Below are 11,641 nucleotides of genomic sequence, written 5' to 3' on the forward strand. Positions count from 1 at the left end.
GGGTAATGAGGGAAATATTCTTGCCGTGCTAAAGTGAAGGCAGCAAATTGCCTTCATCATGGCCTCTTTTTTTGGACTGTAAAAAAGCAATCAGGGGATGGAGTGTCCTGTGGTATTATAGCTGCTGTTTTTGACTCAAACCTAAACACAGCAGGGTTTCTTTCATTTGACTGTGGTGGTAGAATTTGCATTATAAGATGAAATTAATGAGAAGCTGTGCTACAAATACCAATGGTTACATCTTTAATAGCAACAAAATTGCATTCGATGCTGCTTCCTACTACAGTAACTTCAAAAACTGATGTTTTTGTTGAGAGGGTTCCTCCTGAACTCTGTTGCCAATAGAGATTGTTAAGGAGAGAAACCACAAGAGGTGACAATGCAATTGGCAATTCTGTTTGGCTTGCCGTTGACCATAGAAATCCACATTCTTGAGGAAAGTCTAGAGACAATGCGAGTGGGCGAGTTAGGTTGAGGATTGGGGACGAGGAACTTTGTGTGGCTACTCTGTGGTCTCATTCACAAACCGAAGAATGTCGCCACAATCTCATACGCTCTTAGCAGCCAAAGCTGTGATGCAGTATATTTGTGAAAAAAACCCAAGGCAGCAGCATCAATTTTCCCTTTTACTGCTGGCTTGAAATCCCAGTGAGGCCAAAACCACCAACTATTGTATAAATTACAGCAATTTGGTATACATTATATGAAATCTCTTTCTTTTTTGCATCATAAAAAACATATTAGTTGATATTTAAACTATGTGAGGAAAAAAATAGAACAGATGCATACCAATTTTCCTCTTTTTCTTTTTTTCATTTGTATATTTAAAGAGACTATAACTGGGATGATCATTCACTCTATGATCACATGCAGGTAAAATTACATTTTCACAGCACATCAAAGCTCTTGATGTTACATTTCCTGTAGTCCATCGAGACAAAAAAAAGTTTGTTTTTTTAATCCTGATTTCAAATATCCAGTGTGGGACAAAAACTTATCTTTATAGTAATTATTAACTCTTTCATAAAAATTGAGAAAAATGTTTACATAGATTGGTTACAAGAAATCTTTACTGGCAATTACTGATAATTTCTGACAAATCTTGATGAACAAATTAATCTATCATTATAGTAAGATTGTTTTTTAGTTAAGTTTACATTTTATCAACCTTTCTTAAACAATTTTAACAGCAAGACTAGTGTTACATTAATATTTTCCACAAAATGTGTAACCAAACTATTAAGTCAAAATGCATGAATTCAGTGTAGATCCAAACTGGCAATGCATGACTGATAGTAATAATGTTATTGCAGGCACCAAAGGTCAGAACAAATGTGTGTGTTTGAATATCCTGAGATTACAATTTCAAAGTCCTCCCCATGAGAAGTCGAACAATGGAAAGGGTGGGAAGTTAAAAAAGCGGGGGGCTCTTTCAAATAAACAAGCATGGGTTGATCCTGAATAGGGCAGCTACAGAGCAGCCGGATTGGTTCTCAGAAGATTGAGAGCAGGCTCTCCTCCTCCTCCTCCTGGGCTCCCAAACAAACTGATGTAGTAAACACAAACAACCTGATAAAGCTGCACTACTATAATTTAATACTTTTCTTTATTTCTTTATCCCACCCTTTTTTAAATCTCCTCTGTACTCCCCTTTCTCTCCCGCTGAACAGAGTGTGGACGGGAAAGTAGATGGGGGGTAAGAGTTCTCCTTTTTTGTGCTATTGCTTAATGAGCCTGAAAATACAATTGCACTGTTCTGACTGTGAAGGTAGCCTGCAGGCTAGTGTAAATTAGCAGTGCGAGGAAGCCCAGAGGGCTGACTCTTGCTGAGCGGCCAGAATAGAGAGATGTGGTGAGAGGGGAAAATCCTGTTAGGGTGGTGATGTGGAGGAATCACGGTGCGTTTTCGGCCTGGAGTGCAGCTGATAGGGCCACTTGTTGCAGTGGCAATCTCGCCGCTGATGTGAGAGATTTATTGAGGCTGCACCACAGCCATGTGTATTGGCATCCGTTGTTGTGAGATGTCAGTTGTTTGTCACATTTCAAACCCATAATTCCAGTTAGTTCCACACAATGCCTCCTTTGAGACGCTACTACAATCATCATTCAATTCAATTTTCTATTCTTCTGTAGATTCCATGGCAAGGAGCGGAGGCGAGAGTCTCCCACATTGCATATGTCCTCTCATGAGCTCTGGCTGCTCTTTTGACCGCTCCGCTAGGCATCTGCTGCCCATAGCTTGCTTATATCTGCATTCTAATGCACATATCCTGCTGGGATGTTAACTTTAGGCCCTCAGTAATTGATGGCTTCCACACTTCAGCCGAGTCCCCCCTTTTCCTTCTCCCTGCCGATTGTTGGTATATCTCTGTGGTTTGGGGGTCTTTCAGTCAACCATTGTTCTTTTATGGAGGAATTATAATAGACTAAAGGAGAGGGTGAAAAGAGAAAGAGGGGAGGGGGCAGAAGAGGGGAGGGGATAAAAAGAGAGTCGCTGCTGATATTTAGTGAACTCTGAAGGGGGAGTTTTCATTCTCATTCTGCAAGTTTGGCACATGCCTTCTGTTACTAAGTGGCAGTGCATTGAAAGAGGGCCTTGCATTTCCCATTCTGCGGCTCTGCTAGGTGCCTAGACTTACAACCCTGGCAGCTGTTGGGCCTTCTATGCAGCTATAGACTCCTCTCCACAGGTGAGCTCCCCTACCAAACTCCCAGTCTCCACTTCACTCAATAGGGCCATTTTCAAGTCTTTTATCAGCGGGGAGAGGCTGACTTTCTGTGTGCCACTCACAGAAATGCAATTCATGGCTCTCAAGATTGCAATTAATGTTATTCATTGTGTTACAGTTTGATTCAGCAAAGGGATGATTTATATTGCGTTTCGAGGTCATCTTCTCAACCTCACTCGAATGCAAGACATTTACATATCTTTTTGAGGTTTGTGTGTGCAGTAATTATAAATATGCATAAACAAACAAAGGCAAACATCATATGAACAGTGTGTCTGTGGCAGAGACTGGCTGTTTCAAAGGATTATGTCATGTCACTAACAACAAATCAGTGAAATTACAATACAGCACATTTTTCAATAAAGCCTTTTCAAATTTAATTTCTCCCAAATGTGCCATGTTATAATGTTGCATGTAGTAAGTGTCTATGTGATATGTAACCCAAAGTGGCCAGTGGTTGGGTCTGTTCTTCTACAAGGCAACAATTACTTTAAAAGCTATCGGCTGGATTGGTAAACCACTCTAAATGATGTTGTTGTTTTGGTTTTTTGAAAGATTTCACCACCTTTTTTTCTGAATTCAGTGGCAGAATATTCTCTTGTTTATTTTCCCTCTTCTTCTTCTCCTTCTTTTTTTTTCTTCTCTGTGATGCGAGCTGTTACATATTACTCCTGAGGTGTGGTGCCTCTTCCCTCAAAGGCCTCCACTGTTTCCCCCAAACTGCTGCCAAGCTGGGCTATCTATTCATTTGGTTACTTAAGTATAATTGCTTCTCTTTGAAGCCTCAGAGAGGCAAATCATTTGCTTTGGCCCCGGGGCAGTAATGGTCACCGAGCCAGCGACCCCCTCCTTGTCCGAGAGCGTCGGAGAGACCGCGAGAGGCCAGATCCCATACGGAGAAGAAATAATACGGCCAGGGCCGCTCAATTTCACCTCCCTTTTCATCCCATTCTTTGAAAACTTTTTATTAACAACAGCTTTCTCTCTCATACCGGGGCGCCAGGAGAGGGGAGGAGAGGAGTCAGAGAGGTGGGGAAGGAGGGGTGGTGGTGGTGTTGGTGGCATGAGAGGATATCAGCAGCAGGGGAGGAGGGTGGAGGAGAGGGGGTGGCTGTCCCCCTGTAGATGTCTGCTGGATTCTCACACACTCTCTCATGCACAATCACATGCACACACACACACACACACACACACACACGCACACACACGCACACACACGCACACACACACACACACACACACACACACACACACACACACATCATCAATAGTGACAGGTCAAGGAGGCATTGAGAAAACAGCCTCCCCCCTTTCCTCTCCCCCACGGTTCACACTGCTAAACAGGGACTCATGTTTCATATTCCACAGGCCTAAACACACACACACACACACACACACACACACACACACACGCACGCACACACACACACATACATACACAGATATTCCTGCTCCATGGCAGCTTGTCAGTGTGACTGTGTGTGTGTGTGTGTGTTTACTAATATGAATATGCATTTGCTCCTATATATACACATGCATCTGTATACCTGCCCCTTTTATTGTACATATGAGAATGCACTTGACTCAATGCCAGAACGTCTCTTTCAACCTATGACAGGCTGCGGAAATATATGGCAACAGAGTACACAAAGACCCCATTTAATGCTGAAAATTACTCCACCACTTACTGTAATTGTCACGATTCTGAGCACATTGACATTGTAATCTTATAATAAGGTAATGGGGGCTGAAACTTTGTACAGGGGTGCAATTAGAAGGGTGTAGCTCAGGAAAAAAAGGGGTTAAAATGTCAGGGGGACAACATTTTCCTGTGCAGACAGAGGTATTGCATATTGCATATTGTGTTTTGGGGAGGTTATATTGATAAAACCAGATAAATAGAAGAAACATACAAACTTAAAACTGGTAGCAACACTCTGATATCTACTATCTGTGTCATCCCATAACGTGGGCAGGAGCTTCAGACAGAAAGCTGTACTGTGTAATGGTGAAACCAACTTTTAGGGAAAAAAAGATCACTTCTAAATAGCACGAGTTATCTTCAAGACACTGTGGAGCCAAATCAATGTGGACAGGCGTCCATAAAAAGCCAACCTGGTTATGAATGCTGCGTTTTACTTGTATCATTTTGACTTTGAGGTTTTTAAGAGAGAAGCATTCCCTGCAGTCAAGCCAGATGGTAACAATTCTTAGACATATTACGAGCTGCTCTCTGCCAAATAGCATACCTTTGGGCTATGTTTTCAGTGGGCTATAAAAGCCAATAATGTAATTTTGATCTATTTTATCAGATATCACCCGGCCCAGGCTACGTTTATATAAGACAAAGTTTTAAACAGGACAAGAATTCTATCTGTTTTGCTTTTCACTCTCTAAGTGCACGTTTTTCAATATCTGACCTGCTGCGTGGCTTTGCTTGTTTGACTGCTGCTTTCTGCCAGGATGGTGAGGTTAGCTTCTATGTTTTCAGTCATATAGCACTAAGTATATGTAAAAATACACTTTACTAGAGGTGCATGGTTTTCCACAAATTGACTTACAGGGGGAGAATAGGGGGATTCTTTGTGGAAGCACTTAAAAAGCCTGACCTTGACAACTCTTAATGCAACGATGACACAGTAGCAAACTATCCCAGCTCTGCACCACACTCCCCAGTGGTCCGCCATCAGCACCATGACTCACCGCTGACCTTGCAGTAACTTTCCAGTGTTCCTCTAAAACCCATTTAGGGAATCTTAAGGGACTGTCACATGTTTCAGTATCCCATTTAAAACGCTGTAACACTAAACACACCTGAAGTTCAGTGTGAGCCTCCATAAACACACACACACACACACACACTCCACAGAAAAAAACAGAGCCAAGGGATTATATCCCATCTGTGGGTGTTTCTCCCCCATAATGTCCAAAGAATGTAATTGCTCCAGAAACAACCACAACAAGGTGGGACGATCGAGGACATTAGCTCAGGTTTTCCATTGTGAAGCTTGTTCTTTTCTTCTCATCCGATCACATGCATAACTGGAGGCCTGCTGTGTGGAATTACTTTTACTAATGGCACTACACACTTTTGTAGCAGGAAATCGGACAGCCACGCTGTAACTGCTAAAATGGTGATTAAAAAACCCAAATTGCATCATGATGTTGGGCAATTTAGCAGAGAGGAAAAAAAAAAAAAACAAGCGCTCCAAATGAAGCGAATGGGATGATTGAACTGTTATGGGATGTGTAAACTTGTCTGGTGGAGCTATAGTCTGGTCTTTTTGGATTTCTTTGGAAAAATAAAGACTTTAAAATAACTTTTCCAAATCTGAAGGCAGCTTGTAAAGTCGAATTAAAGATCACAATATTAATTCTGTAATTTGCTTGTCATTAAGTGTCTCCCCGGCTTGTTTTAATGGGATACAAACTGCAGTTAATGAGACAAATAGTTAGCCGCAGTTCTGCCTGGCTGACAGTTGGCTGTGGATGCTGTGAAGACTAAACAAGTCAATTTGAGATTTCTTTGTACTCTCTAGGTGAGAATCACTGGCTGAATGATGTGTGTTATGTGTGTTTCAGATTAATTTGTTTAACAATAATTGAAGGCGGAGTATGAACGCTTAAGTCATGTGGAAGAAGAGATGATTCGCTTGATAAAAATGAGAAAAGAGCCAACTGTGCACTTGGTAGGTGCCACTGTAAATGGTGGGAAGACAGTTTGTGATCAAATAGCTGCATGCACCAGCTTTTAATCATATATGACCTTTGTAAAAACGTGGTCTTAATTTAACATCAGAGGGACCAAAGTACAGTGTGTGTTATGTTGAGGTTTTATCTCCTTATAGTCATATCCCCTCATTGCTTGCGGTGCTTGTTAAAAGCATTGTCGATAGCAAACACAATGTTCCTGTGATAAACTGAGTAAGACAGGGGAGTCTCATTGAGCAGTTTGCACAAAACTGTCTTTGTCTCTCATCTTCAGCTTCTCCAACGAGTGAAGTCTGAGTTAACTAAACATTTTTTCTCTTTATCCCCTTTCTCTCTGTGAATTTGTGGTCGTGTGCAATCCTTTAACGAGCTCCATCTTTGACCTGGGTTGTATGTTTCCAGAGATGTCATGTCTTGTAAGTCAAGGAAAGACTTTAATGTCCACATGATTTAACATTAAAGGGAAGGATTCAAAAAATGGGGCTCGGTGCCAGAGAGGTAATAATATCTCTGTAAATGAGGAATTGCAAATGCTAAATACATCCTACAGATCATGGGAACAAACCAGGAGCAGCATCGAGGTACTCCAGGCTCCAGTGTTGCTTAAAAATAAAACAAAGAGACCAGTGCACAACTGTGTTTAACATTCGGAACTGTCATCAGGATTGGCCTTGAATTTCCAAACCTTCCTCTCTCTTCTTTCAAATGATTCTAAATGTGGACTGTAAGCACAAAAGATACTGAACAAGGATTTCTTCATACAGTTGATCTCAAAATTAAAGCCATAATAAATAAATTCTATAAATTCTGTGTGTTTCCTGTTAAAACACATCACTTACAGTATGTCTTTATTCTTAACTTCATAAGGATAAAAAGAAAAAAAAGGGAGGAAAAAAAACAGAGAAGGACTTTGGCTTGTGACCATAAGTGACATGCTTGCCACGGCATTGTTTGAGGTTTTTGCAGACCTGTAATCAAATTTGGGAAGGTTTGGAAACCTATCGTCATGGTGCGCTCTCCAAGACAGAATGATGTCCAGTAAAAAACAGAAGAAATGCTCTCGCACACATTCACCACGCTGTGCTGAACTCTGACAAAAAAGATGTTTTTCAAAAAAGAAAAATGCCCCCACAAAACACAATTTCCATGCACCATGAAAAACGTTCCTATTACGAATACAGTTGTTATGCCCTTAAATCTGTTTGTTTTGTCATATTGCTCCGGGGTTGTTTCTTTTTCAGGAAACCCTGCTTCAATTAAGTGTGATGGAACACATGTGTCCCTTATCGGGGGCCAACATCTTCTACTGTTGGCCTTTGAAACGACACTGGCTCCATGGGATAATTGGGCTTTAAAGGGAGATTCTCCCAGGGTGCCTGTCGGCGTGGATCAGCTGACGGCCGCCGTGTCTATGGACTTGCTATAAGTGATCATAAGTGGTTGTGCATGTAGTCGTATAGCCGTGGGGATGATAGCGATCCCAGGAACCAACTCTCTTTTATTTGAGGCCCCCGGCACACAGTCAGACACACAGACAGGCTGCCCAAAGGTGTGTGACGAGTCTGATCAAATTGTATGGTTGTTACTGAGTGCAGGTTCATCTTTGAAGTGATACACTCCCTTTAAAAGTGGATGATTGTGATGACGGTGATCTTTCTGGATAATTTGTGGGCTTTTATGATGATATTGATTAAAGTAAAAATGATGGGAGTGTAGTGCTTATTTGTATATTCTCCCTCCCTTTCTCACACATGTACACACACATACACACACACACACACACACACAAACGTCAGCTTATGACTCAGCTGCTGCTCTTCCTGCCCTTCACAAAGAGTCTGGTGATCTCCAAACCTCCACCGACATCCCACAATGGACCAGTGTTTACTGTTATGCTCCGTTTGCGTCATGTCACAAAAACAACAATTTGCAGCCTGTAAGTGAACAAAAGACTTCATAATAAAAGCTTGTGCTTGTCACAAGCACTTTATTTTTTTAAGTTCTTGACTCAGAGGCAAAGGGAAAAAGATAAAAGTTTATTCCCCATCGCTGCAGAGGATGGGTTGCTCACAGAGGCCATTGTGACAAAGGCAGACGGAGCAGAATGGAAAATTGATTCCCTGCAATCATCTCCTGTCATCTTTTGTCTATACTGGGCACCACTCGGGCCTGCAATCATGTTGTTGCTCTTGCTGCACAGACTAACCCTTTTTGATTTTGTTTATTTCTTTATATATTGTGTTTATCTTTTTGCATTTGCTTTCCAGTAAGTTAAAAGCACAAAGGAAGGAACCTGATCACTACGTTGCACCGAATAACCCATCATCCAGCAGCTTACCCTCCAACACACATGCTTTAACTTTTTTCAGTCATTTCACTATGGACATCTATGGACATCTTTTAAAGCACTCTGATAATAGCACTAGGCTTAGGATAAGGTTTAACATCGGTAGAGCAAGGAGCTGCCAGGGGCTGAGAATAACTGTGTGAGCCATCAACAGGAAGAGCGTGCTGCATGACTACAGGCCAAGAGCTTTAATTGGCTGTCTACAGGAATTTCTGCTGTGGCAAACTAATTGACCCACAACTCCCTGGTGCGTTATCAACACGGGGAAATGCCACTGGGCCGATAACCAGCCAGCCTTGTAAACCAATCTATAACCAATGGCCAATTTAAAACACGTGTTATTGGCTATTTTACGACAGGTCCGCTTTTTATACTTGACTGAGATGTTTTGGTGTGTAACGAGGACCTTTTCAGGTTTAGACAGTAAGACTTTCTGATTGACAGCTTAACAAATACAGAGGTGGTAGAAAGAGTTAAAACACTATGTGGGTGTTTTATTTTCAGAGGGTATTTTAACTGATGTCAGTGTTGGAGAAAGTTACCATTAGAAGTAACCCATTACTTTTCCTTTTTACCATAAAGGGCCATTTCAAATCAAGAAATATGAATCTTTTAAATATGATTATGAATATTTTCTAGAGATGCAACGTCAAGTCGATAAATTGATTAATCAAATAACACACGACTCTTCCTCTCCTATTTGGATAATCGATTAATCATTTCACTCATTTTTAATGCAAAAATGTCAAGTTTTCCCCAGTTTCAGACAGTCATTTTTGAGGATTTGCTGCTTTTCTTCTTCTTGTGCAATAATGAATTAAATATCTTTTAACTCTAACAAATCAAAAAATTTGAAGTCACATTGGATTTTAGGAAACTCTGTCTTCTTTCCTTGCTTCCAGATGTTTTATGTAACCAATGATTGACCGATCGATAGTATATAATGATAATGATACAGATTATCGACACTGAAAAGAATGGTTAGATGCAGATGTAATATTTTCTTGCCAACTTCTAGTTGTATCTGAGTCTCTTGTCTGTCATGAATATATAGTATATAATATATAGTCATAAAAATTATAAGAAAAGAGGATTTTCAGAATTAACATGAAGTAAATATCAGTCAGAAAGCCTGTCTTGAGCACTGATTTAGAAAAAAAAAGCATCTGTGTTACCTTTGTATTGATAGTGACACATTGGCACAGCACATGCTGTTAACATGACGTGATGAAAAGACACAACTGAAAGGTCCAGCACACACTCACACTGCTGGTATTCACTGAGAGACTGAGGTTTTCGCAACTGGCTTCAAAAATTATCGCATAAAATCTCTGAGCGAGTGTGACAGGTCATGATCAAAACCAGCTGCCAATTAACGTAATGACTGAATCTATCACATTCAATTAGAGGGAGTCTATGAGCTGTCAATCCAGCCCTCGGACTGCTCGTTAAACAAAAACACAGGCAGAGTGATCACTTTAGAAGGCATGTCTCTGTCTTTGTGATCCTTATCTGACGGGCCCTGTGTCGTATTTGAAGCAGTCGGCCCTGACAGGTCCCACGGATAAACTGCTGTATGAAAGGGGTCACCTCAACTTCTGGAATCCATCGTCAGCTTTCTGTCTTGCACAACTGACAAATGGTTTCAAACAGCATTCAGGGAGTTTTACAGAGGTATTCCCTGATGTGTGTCTGCAGAAAGTGCGAGACAAAAGTAGAAAGGAACAGAGGAACAGAAAGAAATAGATAGGAGAGAAAGATCTAAGTGAGATAAATGAACCAAAACAAAACAAAGAACAAGGACCACTTTCCTTTAGTCACCTCCTTACTTTGGCAAAGGGCCTACTGTAATCCCCCAGAGGAGCAGCTATCTGGCAGGAGTTTGCTCCATGGTCAGTGTCTTTAACCCCAGATGATAACACTTAGCCCGGCCATAAAGAATAGGCCCCTTTAACAGATCCATTAGCGTCCGATCCCCGAGAGTGGACCCGCTGGTGTCTACTGAAACTTACCAGGAAGCCTTGAAGGAAAACAGCATGGCAGACATGCACTGAGATCAAAGACAAACTCACCCCTCCCTCATCTTCTCCTCCTCCCCGTCAGCTTTCTGTCTCTCTATCTCTCGTTCTCTCCCTCCATATGCATCCTCTAAGAGTATGTCCTTTTAAAGCCAAACTGAATTCATTTTTCATATGAAACACATCCTTAATTTGTCTTGACGTTTGCACTTATTTGGTCAAAATTCCAAAAAAGAAAAGATATTTAAGTGTTATTCATTTTTCTGCCATTATAATGCCCACTGCATTAGTGTTCTCCAGCAGAGTACATTTTCTCTACCGCCTGTCAGTGTTGACGGTGAAATATCTGTAGTAAGTAGTAAACATTCATAAACAGTCATAAAAATCATTTTTGATATGGTCAAATTTTATGGTTTTTGAAATATGTTAATGTGTTGCCATTCATTAAAATGCTCATATGTGTAGTTTTGGAGGAAATGTTCAGTTTAGAGGATTTGTGGTTTCATCTGGTTAAAATGTAGAAAAAGCCATTTCTGGTGTCCAACAACAGAAACTGAATAAATATGTAAATGAGAACAACATTGAGTCTGACTATTAAAACCCAGTTTGGGTGATCAAAGAGTGCAGGATGTTGCCTGTGATGTGCAGTTTTGTTGTTTACTGACCCAAAAAGACAAAGACTCACATATTTAGACAAGTGCTCTTTGTTGAGGTGTTTTATTGTGGGCAGGGATTATTGGAAACACTAGTGTGGCTACACATTGTTTTTATAGTGTTTTCATATTTAGCCGACTTAATGTGGATGTAGTCTAAACCTCCTTCTCAGATGCCATTCC

The sequence above is a fragment of the Scomber japonicus genome, chromosome 2 (genome assembly GCF_027409825.1).
Source record: "Scomber japonicus isolate fScoJap1 chromosome 2, fScoJap1.pri, whole genome shotgun sequence".
NCBI lineage: Eukaryota > Metazoa > Chordata > Actinopteri > Scombriformes > Scombridae > Scomber > Scomber japonicus.